Below are 18,790 nucleotides of genomic sequence, written 5' to 3'. Positions count from 1 at the left end.
CCCTGTTGTGTCAGCCAAAATCCTAGTGTCATTTATTTCTGTTTATTCAGTATTCTCCCTGTACGCAAATTACTCCCTCCCTCATTACTTTTGTTTTACCTCACCCATCCGCAAACTTTATACCTTGGTAATTTTATCTCCCAGTTGATAGCTTGATTTAACCAAGTCTCTGTCATTCCAATGTAATCATAATTTTCCCTCAACATATGTTTCTAATACAGCAGTCTTGTTACATATGTTTCTAGCATTTGTAAAACACATTTATCCTGTTCTTTGTACTTTATGTTCACTTTTTTTTTTTTGAATGTGTAGAAAGAAAGGGTTTCCACATTGACTTAATTTACAAATTTAGTGCCCCTTTCTCTAACCATTGAAGTCCTTATCTTTTTTGTCTGTATGAAGTCTGGCTGCTGAGCAATAAAAGAAAATTAAGACTCTTTAAATTACTTTTCTCATCTCAGTCTGAAAGTGTTTCTGCAAAGTCAATCTCTTTTGATTTTGAAGGGTTGTTAACCCTTCTCTTTAGGTAAGAGACCTCAAACTTCTATTCACAGAGGATTTTAAACCAGTATACCAGTGGTTAGCCTATAAGATCAATCCTTTGCCTCCTTTATTCAGATTGCCCTTTGAAAGTTACTTAAATGGTAGAGCCAAATGATTAGTTCTTTCTTTGTCAAGCGGACACTCATGCTGTCAGTCCTCTCTGGGTACCAATACCTTCAGAGTGGACTAAAATTCCTGGAAGCTTTCTGACACCCTTTCAGTATTTTGAACTTTTGCCTGGCTGAGAATTGGAATATTGAATTATGAGTCTGGGTTGCTTATACCAGGTGTTGTCGCCCCCCCTTTTTTTTTCCATTGTTCTACTTTTCTTATAGAGATAGGGTGATACAGAAGAGTTTGGATGCTTATCAATCAAAGATAAATCTAATTTTGGAAATGGAAAAAAAAAATCACTTATCTATCTGTAAATGGCAGAGAGCTGCTCTCTAGCTATCCTGCAGCTGCCCATGGAAAGTACAAATCTGGGCTCAGAGGACTGAAATAATTACACCCTGTTCTGGTTTGAACTAGTCTAATCTTCACTCCAGCTGCTTCTGCCTAAACACAGGGCAGCACCTTAACTATTCAAATGGCTGATTAAATTATAGATTTACCACTTTTCCTAATCTGTGAAAAGCACAGTTCAAAAATATGCGTTTCTTAGTTGAATAAAGCCTGAAGAAAAAGTGACTCAGGTTTATTGCTTCGCTCTTCCTTTCCTCCTTTCTCACTTTCACTGTCCTATTGTCAGCTGTTCCTCTCCAGTTGCCTTATTTTACAGCTATTGCTTCCCACTTCTTTTGATATATTTACCTATAAGCCATGTCTACATCTGCACACCAACCTTCTCTTGTCTAACTAACCTGAGACATATTTCACTGCAGTTCTGTGAGCTGCATTAGCTGTTATGATTCTGCCAGCTGATGAATATTGACCTGGTGCAGAGGGGATGAAAAACTGGAACATCTTTTCATTCTTCCTGTCAGTAAAACACCTGCTTCTAAGCCTTCCATTAAGAAAAATAATAATAAAAAAAAATCAACCATATTATATTACAGTAAAACTACACAGTGCAGGGAGATTGATTTAGGCAATATGTGTTTATCCAGATTGGAATATACTTCGAAGTCTGAGGGTGAGGGCCTCATACTTCAAAGACCTCTAAGGATTTATGGAACAGATTGTAAGCCTGAGAGTGCCATGTGAGCCCATCACCGTGGTATACAGATCTTGAAATCTAGATGTTCATGTTTGACACATGAATGAACACGTGAAACATAAATAACACTGATCCCTGTTTGTAGGAGATGAGCCTTTGATGAGTGGAAGTGGTTATATTTTGCTGTATCATGTAATAGAAAGCATGGGAAGGAGTGCATCACTAGTTAGTTCAGGAGTGACTGATAGATAGGGTGGACCTTGCTACCTCCTGCGTAATCTATTTGCTGCTTGGAGAACTCCCTTCTGCAGTGAGATATATCTTCCTCAGAACTAAATGGAATCTAATTATTTGTGGGCTGAAATAAGAACAAATTGAGATATAGAAAAAACTATGTCCAGATCAGCAGAGCAATGAAGAAAAAGTCCAACAAGAGAGGAAAAAGTGTATCACAGCATAAGGGAGGAAAAAGGTAAGTCAGAATGCAAGTGAATGCATGTAGGAGAATGAACTAAACAAAATTACACAAAACTATTGTAGAAATAAATTAAGCATATAGACGTAAAAGATAAGTAATAGAGAGTGAAAATATGATTACACCAAGAAAACTGTTTAAAAACATGCATTTACCTAACTTATTACTTTAACTTGCAAAATAACATGGCATCAGTGCCAAAGATTACTTTACTACTGTTAGCTTGTGCAGCACTAAAAGCATAATCATGTCAATTGCTTATTTGCATGATTTTTCATATTTCTAAGAGTTGATATGGAAATGATCTGTTATGTCTCAGTACAATTTCTGAACACTTGAAAAGAGATAGTGTGGCTTACCCTTCAGAAAAGAATCTCCAGGATAATAGTCTGATGGGTTTTACTTTCTATCATCAAAGGAGAGAAGTGTGGGTAAGATGATATTTTGAGGGTGTGTTTATTTCTAATATATTAGATAACTAATGATTGTATACGTGAAATGTTATATGCATACTTTTAAACTTGATACAAGATGATTATAAGGAACCACATGATCTCGTCTCACTCGAAAGCTAAGTGGTCTTGGACATTACGATCACACATTTGGTCAAAATCTCCTGTCACCCCACTAAGCTAAATGGTAACAGAGGGAGCTTAGCACCTTCCATAAGAGTTGTGGGTATTTAACAGGATCAAGCCAAGAATGTGCAAGAGGTGAACTGAGAATGAAGTGTCACCATGAACCAGGAAATATCCATGGCTGTCTTTCTCGTTCTATACACAGCTTTTCAGAATAAACTCATATGAATCAGGATGGCAATATGAGGTAAAAATTGACCTAAGGTATGATTATATGGTTACATATTACTGTCAGTTAGCACTGCACGTTTTCCTGTGGGGAGAAGTTAGCTAGTAATGTCCTGGTTTAATGATAACTCTCACACTCACTTTGGAATATTCAAATGTTCTGCAAACACCAATATAGACGTTTAGAACAAATACAGCTTTTCTTCAAAGTTTGGTTAATATTCCATATAGGCTGTTTGCCATGATGACTAATGTACTGCAACCTTGCTGTTATGCATTAAACATCATGAAAATGTACATCTGCACTGGATTTTTTTCTTTCCTTTGTTTCTAAAATGCTGAGTTCTGCTAAAAAAATTGGATAGAAATCAAATATAAGAAGCTTAGCCAACTTTAGTAAAATGATACCAGAGTTATATTATCGCTTAATGAAACAAGTATAGAAGGCTGATTGATTTATGGAGCAATTTTTTGCACCATTACCTAACTTGATTGTGTACAAATAGTTTTCTATATTCACAACCATCTTGTTCCTGAATTTCTTTTAGAATGTGCATTTCAAAAGCCAACGTCTTTGTATAAAGGACTGAAAGATCTGAAGTTTTCAGCTGAACAACGTTCATGACATATGAAGCTGTTTATTGAACTTTATACATTTTAACACTTTTCTGTAAGGATGACAGACAAATAGATTCCTTTTTCCTGCTATGATTAGTATCTCTTTGGAACAGAGGGAAACTTCTATATCTAGTCTAAGTTGTACATTGTTGTACAGTTGTGATATGGTATGTTTTCTTTCTCTAGGAATTGTTGTGTCTTTTCAATAGACTCTGTGTTCTACCCATACATTTACCTTGTCTCCATCCACAAAGACTTTAAACTGTAACTTCAAGGGGTTATTGTTTTAAATAGCATTTCACCTGACTCCCAATTCCTTCTCTTCTGGTTTTAGGCCTAGATCTCATGAAGAAATATTGTCACAAGGGTTCACAGCAAAGCAGTGTTTTTTCCCTCAAGGAGCACAGTGTGACTATCGCTTAGTTGAGTATCAGACATTCAGACACTTATGCAGTGCAGGCAAAACATGTATGTCTAGCTCCTAACTTATATCCCTGAATCTGTGTTCATATCCCAACCACTTGCTGATTACTTTCTCTGCAATTTTCAGAGCAGCCACCTCTGGAACGTTGGGTGGGAGTACAGGAGGAAAGTCATGGTCTTGCTCTTCACTTTGGAGACATTCTCTCAAGATGGCCTGAGAAATGACAAACTCTATGACTCGAGCACCTTCCTATTACATTATTCAGGTAACCAGCACACATTTTATTGACATGTGACTTAAGCATTAGAACAGAAGAAAAAATAATCAGAGGCCAAGACCTGGGAATTTAGGCTTTAGTTAACTACATCTCCTACAACAAAATCTTTGGATGCTCAAAGGCTTTGATTCTGTTCAGAACACATGCTGTTCTCTTGGGGGTATAATAACATAATGGAAAGAAGTTTTTTGAAGGGAAAAAAATCCCGTGTGCTGCTATGCATGACTGAATATAAAATGTCTGTTCTCAAAAAGTTATATTCAAGCCATTGAATTACAACACATCCCGTGATTTTGGTGAAGGTTTTCTAATGCAGGCAGATGTCTGAAATAATGGATTTTCATGTATTTTTCCATTTTCAGTATTCTAAGGAATCTAATTTGGAAAAGGAACCCCCTGCACTGGCTGATTTCCTCTCCATGGGGGTCTAAGTGTAATTGATACTGTACTCTAGTACAACAACAATCAGGCTGTTCTCAGCCTCAGATCTTGCACATCTAAGTGAGAGAAGGAAATATTTAAATGAGGGGGATGGAGACTGTGATCATATAAATATTTAAATATAATAGGCCCAAATAATTTCTAGTGTAATTACATGGTTATTACATTGGTTACATCTATAATTCAAAAATTAATCTGATAAGTACTAGTCTTAGTTGAGCTAAAGCAGAAATTATCTGGTGTTCAAAAATGTCGAAGTAAACACAATCTGATTTGCATATTAGAGAGCAGTTCAGTGGATGTTTTTGCTCTGATACCTTAGACTAGTTTAGACACAGAAGAAAGAGTATGATAAACACAGCATGGCTGGAACACTGGGTGCAAATGAGAGAATAAAACAGCACATCTACCTATTCAAGCATGTCACCCTCACAGTGTATTTCCTGCTTGCAAGTTCCTCTTGGCATAAGTGACTCCATGGGGAAACCTGGTCTTACTGCTTCCAGATGCTCAGGGACCATCCGCCCAGTCTTTGAAATGTATGAAGCCAACACAGAGCACAGAAGAAGTACAGCATTTGTGTTATTTGCTGTTAAAAATTAAGCGTTGAAAGCAACAACTTTGACGCAACCATCACCAGCAGTTTGATAAGTGGTTCACAGAAAGCAGTCTGAAGCCATCTCCTCTTCACAGAAAGCAGCAGTAACACTTGGGCATTTTGTTCAACAAGGACAGAGATACCTGACTCTGTGTACCACAAAATCTAGTCATTAGGGCCTCCTTCAACACTAGCTTAATGACCTAATTGGCACCTTTTAAAGAAAAGAAAAATCTGCTGATACTTTTTCCACCTAGTGAAACCAAACCAAACTAAACCAAAACAAAACAACAAGACAAGATCTGTAGAGGTAGAAGTCCATCAGAGAACACATCTGACAACAGAGACAACCAGGAAGATTTCCTTGGAGCACTCTGTTTGGAAGAGTATTCAGGGACAAGAGTTTGTGATGAATGACTATTAGCAACCAAAACTGCCATCTGAAAATGATCCAGTTATTTCCAAAGTATCTTCTTATTCACTTGAGGGCAGGCCTCTCTATTCCTCCGAAAAGGGTCCTCGATGCATCTGTTTTGCCAAACATTTTATTCTGTTGGACCAGAATCCTTGCTAATGTAGACCTAGTCAAAGGCACCAAGTCATGTTTCAGTCTGGTTCTGGAGTCTCAGAACAGTATTTACTAGACCTGCACAATATTAAGCTGATGTTTTTAGTGGAATCTTTGAGGTTGAAGTATTAATTGTGAAGTATTATTAACATAGTGACTTCTCAGAAAGTATTTTGCACACTTCAGTGAGACAAGGAAAGGTAGAGCCCAAAGTCAGAATGGTATTTGTGTTCAAGGAACCAGGGCAGCAGCTGGAAAACTGCAAAAGTTTGAAAAGTAGCACAGAAACCTTGGTAAACTGGTATGTTTTTCAAGTGCTCACACATCACCTGAGCTAATATCATTCTCTTTATAAAATAGGTAGTACATATTGTATCTTTAAGGACAAGAAGAGTAGACACATAAGGGACTATAAATTGGCTCAGGCAGCTTTAGGAAATCTATGTAATCAGCATTACCAAAATCAGTCTTGGAAGAAATAAAGATCTTGCAATAGGTTCTCTGCATTGGTAGTATCAGTTTCTAAATAATGTTGTGCCTCCTGGGATTTAATGAACGGATGCACTGTATATTGTCTTAGAAACCAAGCAGAAGTGGAACTGACTGATCTTAACAAAATAAGCATTGAGTAAATGTAAGGAAGAGATTGTCAGTAGGACTTCTGGGGATATATGATTAAAATGTATTATCTTCTGAAATGTAACAGCTCAAAGTTGTCATAAGTGAGGGTGAGAAGACAATGTCAGAAGATCCAAGTGAAAAACAGTTACTTAAGCTTTTCAGTGTGTGTTGAAACAAGCATAGAATTTTGAAGGACAATAAAGGTCTCTGAGCCAGACCTCAGATACCAGTAAAACACGCTTATAGTGCCTAATAAATTTACAGAAATACCAGTAAATGGCATGAAAATTGTAAGAATCTACATGTTTTAATTTTACCTCATTCACATATGAATTTTAATTCCCATTTGGTCTCCCACAATATATTACATTGCTGTCTGCAGAAGAAGGGTAGGTTGGTCATCAGACAGCAGATACTAAATAAAGGCTTGGTTATGTCAAGCATGAAATACATTATCAGCATTCAATTGTTTGCAGTGTTGATTTTTCTAAAATTCATCTTTCTGCTGAGGAATCAGCAATTACATTTCAAGTCATTTGAGGTGAAATGGGGCCTCACATGGCATGATTCTTCCATGGTAAGTTAAAATGATTCATTGATGTTCATGTCCACATTCTATTACTTTCTTCTCACAGTGCTTTCTGAGAGTGAAATCTTTATCTCCTCTGTCCTTGCATTTTCTCTTGAACCTACCAAATATAATGATAATGTAGGCAGTAAATTTTATTTTTCTTTCAAATGTATGTTGCTTCAAATGCATTCTTTAAGATACACAATAACCTCTATTTTGACCACATAAAAACTGTTAAAAAGCTCCAAACTAAAATCTTACCTAATAACACATAACACTTGCAGCAACACTTCTTTTCTTTGCCTTTGAACAACAATTAATGTAAACACTAGAACGAAATCCAGAATAAAAACCATCACTCCATCACCACAGTTTAAGCTGTTGCATAGATCACCTTGAGATGTCTTTTTTTTTTTTTTGAGAAAGTACTATGTAGACTGAAATTGTTGATGTTCTTACGGCCATATGATGCTGTAATACTTCACAGGCTGTTTTTACCAGTTTCTCACCTTTCAGTTGTCCTTAGTTTTTATTCAAAAAGCCTCTGCTGTTCATCTCAGATATTATATCTACATTTTACCAATAATCTTTGCTTATCAGCTTTTGCTCCCTTTTTTCAGATTGCCAGACTCTTCACTCTTAGAATTTCAAGTTATTTGGGCCATATCAATAGTCCTTAATCAGTAGCATTATAGAGCTATGTATGAGATCAGTTTTAATGTTGTTCTACCATTCCTGGTTTTTACTTTCTCTCTCCTAACCACTTTACCAGGCTGCAGTTGCCTGGGGCTACTAAGTATTTGTTGATTAATATAACCCCTTTGTTTTTAAGTCAGTCACATTTTGACCTGTTTGGAGAATCAGGCCTCTGACTTCACTTACTGAATGTTTTAAAATGTGCATAGCTCTGAAGCCACTCCCTGTGAATGCTACAGCCTGGACAAAGGAACATGCAAAGTCTCAGGTCAGTGCTGTACAGCACTGACAATTTTTAAGCTTGAATGTTGGACTGTCTGTTTGTGTAGACATTGCTTCAAATGTTCCTTGTCAGCACAGTGATATCCCTTTCATGTTGACCCTTAGTCTATTAAATAGCCCTCCACCTTCTCATTTCCTCCAAGAGTCCTTTGTATACTTAATGACTGGATAAGTTTTTTTATTTATTTTTTTTTCCTGTGGTGTTTTTTTTTTCCTCCTTATTTTCTGATCCACATAAGAAAGATGAAAATTGTTTCCTTTTTTTTGGTCACCATTACAATGATCATATAATATCCTCAGATGTCTGTTCTGTTATTTCTTGGTTAAAAAAATGATTTGGATTTTGTTAGCACAGTGATAACGGTTGAAAAAACACTGAAAGTGATTAATCACTCATCAGACATACTTAGCTACATTTATTTTTCTTAATACTTTTCCCCCTGTATTGCAAATTCAGGTGTCAAATGTACATATATATTTTTTTCCTACCAGCATTTCTGCCGACTCAGAGGGGATCAGGAAAGGGTTCCTTGCTACATGGCAGATAACTCTATTCCCTAATAATCTGTTCTCTCTGGTTGTTCTGTCACTGCTCTGTTCTGTTTATTCCACTATTATTGCATTACATTTCTCCTCTGTCTAATAATCCTGTGGGACAGACCCGCTCATATTCTTACATACAGCCTGCAAATTAAAGACGCAAGAAGCAATTTCCACAAACGTGTAATGTTCAATATTGTGGTAGCTGGGAATTTAAAAGTATCTGAGGCTTTGTTTGTTCAGTTCAATTCACTTAATTAAACTAAAAGGAAGGAAAGAGTAAAGAAAAGCAAACTACATGATGCAGCAGGCGTAAAGATAGGAAGTAAAGCAAAACAAAACAAAGCAAAGCCCTGCTCAGAAGTGGCATTGCGCTTCCCAGAAACATTGACTACGCTAAATGCTTCTTTCTGCTCTGGCAGAGGCGGCGAATTTAGTCCCATATAACTGGAGATACTCAAGAGACCTCCTACGGATAATAATAATGACTACTAACAATAATAGTTTCACAGAGAGGCTTTTTAAGATTAAATATAAAATTTGAACCCACATATTAGCCCTTCAGGTGTATGACAAGTCATATCTCTGCATAAACACTTGATTTGATGGCACATAAGTGTTTGCTTAAAATTATATACTCTAATGATACAAACACATTTGCACATGCTTGGCTTAAAATGTTTTCAGGTTCAATGACCCAGCTTACACCATGCAATGAAACAGTGACAGTAAACACCTGGTATTTAACAGTGATGTTAGGGTCAAAACTCCCACTGACTTCAGTAGATGTGATAGGGCTGCTCTTCCCAAGCTCCAGATAAGGCAGACCACACTGCCTTCTCCTGAACTACTCCTGTTGATCAACGAACATTTTATGCTACCAATTCCAAAGGGAACAGAAAAAACATATGTCTTGTTACTGAGTATAGAACTGCATCAGAGTTCTTGTCAGGGAGAATATAGGGAAAATATCAGGTCTTTTACACAGACTGCTCAGGAGTTTGTGGGAGAACTTTGCTTGGATCAAATCCCGTGCTGCATTTGTAAGGGTTCTGTGGTTTAAAATGCCTCTGACTTTCACAGAATCACAGAATCATCTAGGTTGGAAGAGACCTCCAAGATCACCTAGTCTAACCTCTGACCCAACACTAACAAGTCCTCCACTAAACCATATCACTAAGTTCAACATCTAAACATCTTTTATAGACATCCAGAAATGGTGATGCAACCACTTCCCAGGGCAGCCCATTCCAATGCCTAACAACCCTTTCAGTAAAGAAGTTCTTCCTAATATCCAACCTAAACCTCCCCTGGCGCAACTTTAGCCTATTCTCCCTCATCCTATCACCAAGCACGTGGGAGAATAGACCAACCCCCACCTCGCTACAGCCTCCTTTAAGGTACCTGTAGAGAGCGATAAGGTTGCCCCTGAGCCTTCTCTTCTCCAAACTGAACAATCCCAGCTCCCTCAGCCGCTCCTCGTAAGACTTGTTCTCCAGACCCCTCACCAGCTTCGTTACCCTTCTCTGGACACGCTCAAGCACCTCCATGTCCTTCTTGTAGCAAGGGGCCCAAAACTGGACACAGTACTCGAGGTGTGGCCTCACCAGGGCCGAGTACAGGGGGGCAATCACTTCCCTAGACCTGCTGGCCACACTGTTTCTTATGCAAGCCAGGATGCTGTTGGCCTTCTTGGTCACCTGAGCACACTGCTGGCTCATATTCAGCCGACTATCAACCAGTACTCCCAGGTCCTTCTCTGCCAGGCAGCTTTCCAACCACTCATCTCCCAGCCTGTAGCGCTGCTTGGGGTTGTTGCGCCCCAGATGCAGGACCTGGCATTTGGCCTTGTTGAACTTCATACAGTTGACCTCAGCCCATCGGTCTAGCCTATCCAGATCCTCCTGCAGAGCGTTCCTACCCTCAAGCAGATCGACACATGCACCTAACTTGGTGTCATCTGCAAACTTACTGAGGGTGCACTCGATCCCCTCATCCAAATCATCGATAAAGATATTAAAGAGAACTGGCCCTAGTACTGAGCCGTGGGGGACTCCACTAGTGACCAGCCTCCAACTGGATTTAACTCCAGTTAAATTTAACTGGATTACAACAGCAGGCATGCTTCTAGCCACACGTGCCTTTTTCCAGAAAGCCAAAGAACGTGGCAAACCGCAGTCTGCTGCACCCTGAGGGGCAAGGGCAGAGCAAACCCCAGGCTGGCACAGCTGGGAGCATCCCTGCAGAGAGCTGCAACGTCCCTGACAGCAGTTTTGTTCAGGAGGACCCGGGGCCAGGTGGGACAGCCTCGGGTGTGCCTCCCACTGCGTGCTGCAGCCTCTCTTGCCTCCAGATCGGTCAGTGTTCTCTGCAACGTGCCATGCCCTTCAGCACACTTTCCCCCTCTTTTTCTTGGGGAAGAAATGTCTGACTTACTCTTACACATTTGGTATTTGTGGGTAGGGAAAGGAGGAGAAAATACAGGGCGCTCTGTGTACAAATGCCTTCTCTTCCTTATGTGGAGGCAGCAGGCCATCCAGGCAGTGTTCCATCATCCCCATTACAACTGTCTGCTTTATTCTAACCTGGCTCTCTGCAATAACACGGGCTGAAGTTCCCAACGGCCTGATGTGCTCATGCAGCAACATGGAAGTTGCTCTGCAAACTCCGTGCATTTACTTATGGTCAAACGAAGCCAAATGTCACTTTGTCCTTGTAAGCGACCAACAAAGGTCACTGATGTCTGTCGCTGGGGCTGGGGACCCACTGCATGGGGAACTCCGCTGGCTTCAGCAGAGCCCCCTGCACAACGTCAGGCAGAATTTTGACCCAAAATTGGAGTGATTTCGGTCACACTGAGCCTAAAGGTCAGACTGATCTTCATGATGTCCTTCAAAGTTTCCTTTAGGAGTATCTTTTCTGTTAAGGGAAGTGTCCCTGCAAATGACGTATAAAATTGACACCACTTCAGCTGCTTTCATTTTTAGTAGAGTTTTGGGATTTCTTAGCTTTTCCTCAACTTTACTCTTTAACTGAAATAAATTTCATTTCAATGAACTCATTTCACCTTTGCTGAGCAGCTGCTCTTGCAATTGCTGCTACAGCTACTTGATTCCCCTCCCCAGAATCAGAACCCATGGCTTTTCAATGTTTATTATTCATTTAGTTCTTCCTTCGTGCTTCCATGGTGGGCAGGAACAGATGTGTCCCTCTGAGCAGAGATGGGGGGCAGCTGGGGGGCTTCTCTCTGCTTGCCTCTCCTCTTCCAGCCTCACGCACAGGCAGCGACGGGACTGAACTGGGGCACGCTCCTGGCCCCCTTGGCAGGGAGCTTTCAGAGCTCTGCAGGGCAGGCAGCACAGCCCCAGCTGGACCCCAGCATGCTCCCACAGCCTTCTGGCACAGCCCTGCAACCCTGCGCACACACCTGGGCACCTTTTCCACTGCCCGGCCTGGGCCTGGGCTCCGCATCACCTGCTGCCGCCGCCCCCCAGTGATGCACTGCCCATGTCACAGCAGGCAGGAGGTGCCCCATGTCACAAAGGGGCGGGGACGGCCTTGGCCCCAGAACGCTGGCCCCAACGGCAGCTGGGCAGTTGGGCAGTTGGGCAGGCCTGCAATGGCTGCCCATGCTGATGGGGAGGCTGCTCGGCTGCCTGCTCCTGCTGCTCCAGCCTCCACTCTGGACACAAACTCAACCAGAGGAATTCAGCTCCTCTCTCCTCTCTGTTCAGGCCCTCACCTCAAATGGCTCTCAGCGACCTACAGAACACTGACCGAACTAAACCACCGCACACTCCTGGCCTCTCCTTTCCAGCACTGTGCCGGACAATGGTCCTACAAAACAGGTAAGATCGCCCCAACCCACACCCTACCATGGTCTCACAGCAAGCAGGACGGTGACACAATCGGGCCAGGATGGGAGTGACCGCTCCATCAGGATGACGGGACACGGACGGACGTGGTGAGACACTTGAGACCCTCGGGCACAGAGGCAGGGTCAGCCCGTGGTCACAGGGGTATGCTGCACCATTTGTTCCCTCTCTTATTAAAGCCAGACACACACAGCCATGGGACCAGCCCACGGCACACTCCTGGCCTCTCTCCCCTTGAGAACTCAGCTGGAAGGAAGAGCTGCCAACGCTCTACAGGACAGGTAAGATCGTCCCAACCCACACCTACAATGGTCCACAGCAAGCAGTGAGGTGAAACACTCGGGCCAGATTGGCAGTGACTGCTCCATCAGGATGACTGGACATGGACGGGCGTGGTGAGACACTTGAGTCCCTCAGGCACAGAGGCAGGGTCAGCCCGTGGTCACAGGGGGATGCTGCTCCATTTGGTGCTTCTTCTCTTTCAGCCAGACACACACAGTGATGGGACCAGACCACGGCACACTCCTGGCCTCTCTCCCCTTGAGAACTCAGCTGGAAGGAAGAGCTGCTGACGCTCTACAGGACAGGTAAGATCGCCCCAACCCACACCCATCAGACTCTAACAGCAAGCAGGAAGGTGACACGATTGGGCCAGGACGAGAGCGACCGCTCCATCAGGATGACTGGACATGGACGGATGTGGTGAGACACTGGAAATCCTCTGGCAAAGAGGCAGGGGCTGCCCGTGGTCAAAGGGGGGTGCTGCTCTGTTTGTTCCTGCTCTTATTAAAGCCAGACACAGACAGCAATGAGACCAGCACACGGCATGCTCCTGGCCTCTCTCCCCTTGAGAACTCAGCCGGAAAAGATGCCAACACTCTACAGGACAGATAAGACAGCCCCAACCCATTCCCCACCACGGTCTCACCTCGCTAAGTGGGAACGTGACACAGTTGAGCTACAATGAACACCTCCTGGACATCAGGAAGATGTGAGATGGACGGCCTTGGTGTGAGGCTGGGAGAGCCTCGCGCAGGGAGGAAGGAATGGCTTCCATTGCTGACAGGGGGTGGCTGCTCGTTTTCTCGCCTCCTGTATTACAGCTGGACACACTGACATTGATGGAATGAAGCCATGGCACACTCCTGGCCTCTCTCCCATTGAGAAGTCAGCTGGAAAAGATGTCAACGTTCTCCAGGACAGGTAAGATCGCCCCAACCCACACCCTACCATGGTCTCATAGCAAGCAGGACAGTGACACGCTCAGGCCAGGATGGGAGTGACCGCTCCGTCGGGACGATGGGACACGGAGAGCCTCGGTGAGACGCTAGAGACTCTTGGGCAGAGAGGCCGGGGCTGCCCGTGGTCACAGGGGGATGCTGCTCCATTTGGTGCTTCTTCTCTTTCAGCCAGACACACACAGTGATGGGACCAGACCACGGCACAATCCTGGCTTCACTGTCCTCGACCACTCAGCTGGAAGGAAGAGCTGCCAATGCTCTACAGGACCGTTAAGATCGCCCCAACCCACACCCATCAGGCTCTAACAGCAAGCAGGAAGGTGACACGATTGGGCCAGGACAGGAGTGACCGCTCCATCAGGATGACTGGACACGGATGGACGTGGTGAGACCTCAAGCCCCTCGGGCAGAGAGGCAGGGGCTGCCCGTGGTCACAGGGGGATGCTGCTCTGTTTGTTCCTTCTCTTATTAAAGCCAGACACACACAACCATGGGACCAGACCACGGCACACTCCTGGCCTCTCTCCCCTTGAGAACTCAGCCGGAAAAGATGCCAACACTCTACAGGACAGATAAGACAGCCCCAACCCATTCCCCACCACGGTCTCACCTCGCTAAGTGGGAACGTGACACAGTTGAGCTACAATGAACACCTCCTGGACATCAGGAAGATGTGAGATGGACGGCCTTGGTGTGAGGCTGGGAGAGCCTCGCGCAGGGAGGAAGGAATGGCTTCCATTGCTGACAGGGGGTGGCTGCTCGTTTTCTCGCCTCCTGTATTACAGCTGGACACACTGACATTGATGGAATGAAGCCATGGCACACTCCTGGCCTCTCTCCCATTGAGAAGTCAGCTGGAAAAGATGTCAACGTTCTCCAGGACAGGTAAGATCGCCCCAACCCACACCCTACCACGGTCTCATAGCAAGCAGGACAGTGACACGCTCAGGCCAGGATGGGAGTGACCGCTCCGTCGGGACGATGGGACACGGAGAGCCTCGGTGAGACGCTAGAGACTCTTGGGCAGAGAGGCCGGGGCTGCCCGTGGTCACAGGGGGATGCTGCTCCATTTGGTGCTTCTTCTCTTTCAGCCAGACACACACAGTGATGGGACCAGACCACGGCACAATCCTGGCTTCACTGTCCTCGACCACTCAGCTGGAAGGAAGAGCTGCCAATGCTCTACAGGACAGTTAAGATTGCCCCAACCCACACCCATCAGGCTCTAACAGCAAGCAGGAAGGTGACACGATTGGGCCAGGACAGGAGTGACCGCTCCATCAGCATGACTGGACACGGATGGACGTGGTGAGACCTCAAGCCCCTCGGGCAGAGAGGCAGGGGCTGCCCGTGGTCACAGGGGGATGCTGCTCTGTTTGTTCCTTCTCTTATTAAAGCCAGACACACACAACCATGGGACCAGACCACGGCACACTCCTGGCCTCTCTCCCCTTGAGAACTCAGCCGGAAAAGATGCCAACACTCTACAGGACAGATAAGACAGCCCCAACCCATTCCCCACCACGGTCTCACCTCGCTAAGTGGGAACGTGACACAGTTGAGCTACAATGAACACCTCCTGGACATCAGGAAGATGTGAGATGGACGGCCTTGGTGTGAGGCTGGGAGAGCCTCGCGCAGGGAGGAAGGAATGGCTTCCATTGCTGACAGGGGGTGGCTGCTCGTTTTCTCGCCTCCTGTATTACAGCTGGACACACTGACATTGATGGAATGAAGCCATGGCACACTCCTGGCCTCTCTCCCATTGAGAAGTCAGCTGGAAAAGATGTCAACGTTCTCCAGGACAGGTAAGATCGCCCCAACCCACACCCTACCATGGTCTCATAGCAAGCAGGACAGTGACACGCTCAGGCCAGGATGGGAGTGACCGCTCCGTCGGGACGATGGGACACGGAGAGCCTCGGTGAGACGCTAGAGACTCTTGGGCAGAGAGGCCGGGGCTGCCCGTGGTCACAGGGGGATGCTGCTCCATTTGGTGCTTCTTCTCTTTCAGCCAGACACACACAGTGATGGGACCAGACCACGGCACAATCCTGGCTTCACTGTCCTCGACCACTCAGCTGGAAGGAAGAGCTGCCAATGCTCTACAGGACAGTTAAGATCGCCCCAACCCACACCCATCAGGCTCTAACAGAAAGCAGGAAGGTGACACGATTGGGCCAGGACAGGAGTGACCGCTCCATCAGGATGACTGGACACGGATGGACGTGGTGAGACCTCAAGCCCCTCGGGCAGAGAGGCAGGGGCTGCCCGTGGTCACAGGGGGATGCTGCTCTGTTTGTTCCTTCTCTTATTAAAGCCAGACACACACAACCATGGGACCAGACCACGGCACACTCCTGGCCTCTCTCCCCTTGAGAACTCAGCCGGAAAAGATGCCAACACTCTACAGGACAGATAAGACAGCCCCAACCCATTCCCCACCACGGTCTCACCTCGCTAAGTGGGAACGTGACACAGTTGAGCTACAATGAACACCTCCTGGACATCAGGAAGATGTGAGATGGACGGCCTTGGTGTGAGGCTGGGAGAGCCTCGCGCAGGGAGGAAGGAATGGCTTCCATTGCTGACAGGGGGTGGCTGCTCGTTTTCTCGCCTCCTGTATTACAGCTGGACACACTGACATTGATGGAATGAAGCCATGGCACACTCCTGGCCTCTCTCCCATTGAGAAGTCAGCTGGAAAAGATGTCAACGTTCTCCAGGACAGGTAAGATCGCCCCAACCCACACCCTACCATGGTCTCATAGCAAGCAGGACAGTGACACGCTCAGGCCAGGATGGGAGTGACCGCTCCGTCGGGACGATGGGACACGGAGAGCCTCGGTGAGACGCTAGAGACTCTTGGGCAGAGAGGCCGGGGCTGCCCGTGGTCACAGGGGGATGCTGCTCCATTTGGTGCTTCTTCTCTTTCAGCCAGACACACACAGTGATGGGACCAGACCACGGCACAATCCTGGCTTCACTGTCCTCGACCACTCAGCTGGAAGGAAGAGCTGCCAATGCTCTACAGGACCGTTAAGATCGCCCCAACCCACACCCATCAGGCTCTAACAGCAAGCAGGAAGGTGACACGATTGGGCCAGGACAGGAGTGACCGCTCCATCAGCATGACTGGACACGGATGGACGTGGTGAGACCTCAAGCCCCTCGGGCAGAGAGGCAGGGGCTGCCCGTGGTCACAGGGGGATGCTGCTCTGTTTGTTCCTTCTCTTATTAAAGCCAGACACACACAACCATGGGACCAGACCACGGCACACTCCTGGCCTCTCTCCCCTTGAGAACTCAGCCGGAAAAGATGCCAACACTCTACAGGATAGATAAGACAGCCCCAACCCATTCCCCACCACGGTCTCACCTCGCTAAGTGGGGACGTGACACAGTTGAGCTACAATGAACACCTCCTGGACATCAGGAAGATGTGAGATGGACGGCCTTGGTGTGAGGCTGGGAGAGCCTCGCGCAGGGAGGAAGGAATGGCTTCCATTGCTGACAGGGGGTGGCTGCTCGTTTTCTCGCCTCCTGTATTACAGCTGGACACACTGACATTGATGGAATGAAGCCATGGCACACTCCTGGCCTCTCTCCACTTGACAGGGGACAGGACAGATAAGAGCTACAGGACAGATAAGATCCCCCAATCTATTCCCCACCACGCTCTCAGTGCCTGAGAAGTTGGCCCAACATAGCTGACTCTTGGCCGTCAGGGAGACACGGGAAGGATGGCCTTCGAGTGAGGCTGGGAGAGCCTTAGGCTGGGAGGCAGGGGCTCTTCCTGGCCACAGGGGAAGGCTGCTCCCTTTTGGCTTCCTCTCTTACAGCTCGAAACACACACAGCGATGGGACCAGACCACGGCACAATGCTGGCCTCGCTGCCCTCAACCACTCAGCTGGAAGGAAGAGCTGCCAACGCTCTACAGGACAGTTAAGATCGCCCCAACCCACACCCACCAGGCTCTAACAGCAAGCAGGAAGGTGACACGATTGGGCCAGGACAGGAGTGACCGCTCCATCAGCATGACTGGACACGGACGGACGTGGTGAGACCTCAAGCCCCTCGGGCAGAGAGGCAGGGGCTGCCCGTGGTCACAGGGGGATGCTGCTCCGTTTGGTGCTTCTCCTCTTTCAGCCAGATACACACAGCGATGGGACCAGACACTCCTGGCCTCTCTCCCCTTGAGAACTCAGCTGGAAGGAAGAGCTTCCAACGCTGTACAGGACAGATAAGCAATCCCCAACCCACACCCCACCATGGTCTCACAGCATGCCAGAAGATGGCATGGTTGGCCTATGATGGGCATCTCCTGGCTGTCAGGGAGACGTGAGATGGATGGTCTTGGAGTGAGGCTGGGAGAGCCTCACTGAGGGATGCAGGGGCTGACCCTGGCAATGGTCTGGGGCTACTCTTTTGGATCATTTTCCTTTCTCACCCTATCACAGAGCCCCGAGCACACCAACGTCTGCCACTGTCCTTTCCCTCCTCTGCCCAATCCCTCTGTGGCCACTGACCTGAAGGCTGGTGCAGCTTTCTACAACCACAGCCACCGGAGGAACAGGAAGCACAAAAGGACCCTGTCTCTACCTGGCCATAGTCCTACAAGCACACCAACTGCCCCACGGCTATGGGCAAAGAGAGCTTGGCACGCCTCCGTGCCACCCCACCCCACCCCACATCTTTCTCAAACGTTGCTCAAATAAAGGTTCTGATTCACAACCTCATCGGCTGCTTTTTCCTGCCCTTCTTGGGGAAACCTCGGGGGGCTTTGCCTTTTGCAGAAGGAGTGAGTGCACCAGCCTCCGCTTCTTCAGATGCTGGCATCAAGAGACTTTCAAAGCAGATTAAGTGTCCTAATCTAAGAGCAGATTCTGCAGGCATGGGTCTGGAAACCAGTGTGCTCCCTCTTTCACCAAGGGACCACATGTGTACAAGGAAGGAACAACATTTAACACAAAAACCTGCTGTGATGGAACTGCTTGAGGAAATTCCCCTTCCTGACATGCACTCTGCACCCAATGTGCAGCCGCTGGGGGGGC

The 18,790-nt window shown here is 46.1% G+C and overlaps 2 long non-coding RNA genes across 3 annotated transcripts; both read left to right on the top strand.

Annotated features, from left to right (window-relative positions):
- Positions 1 to 13,092: 13,092 nt before the first annotated feature.
- Positions 13,093 to 13,458, top strand: LOC121064601. The gene is made up of 2 exons (XR_005816575.1): positions 13,093 to 13,196; positions 13,287 to 13,458. It is a non-coding gene; the product is annotated as an uncharacterized LOC121064601 (long non-coding RNA).
- A 3,561-nt stretch (positions 13,459 to 17,019) lies between these two features.
- LOC121064600 lies at positions 17,020 to 18,475 on the top strand. Of its 2 annotated transcripts, XR_005816574.1 has the most exons (3): positions 17,020 to 17,122; positions 17,421 to 18,077; positions 18,197 to 18,475. It is a non-coding gene; the product is annotated as an uncharacterized LOC121064600 (long non-coding RNA). The 2 variants fall into 2 exon arrangements; XR_005816572.1 differs by having other exon boundaries at positions 17,421 to 18,475.
- Positions 18,476 to 18,790: the final 315 nt, after the last annotated feature.

This window comes from Cygnus olor, chromosome 2 (assembly GCF_009769625.2).
Source record: "Cygnus olor isolate bCygOlo1 chromosome 2, bCygOlo1.pri.v2, whole genome shotgun sequence".
NCBI lineage: Eukaryota > Metazoa > Chordata > Aves > Anseriformes > Anatidae > Cygnus > Cygnus olor.
The sequence above is the reverse complement of the archived record's forward strand: the minus strand, read 5'-3'. Positions and strand labels throughout refer to the sequence as shown.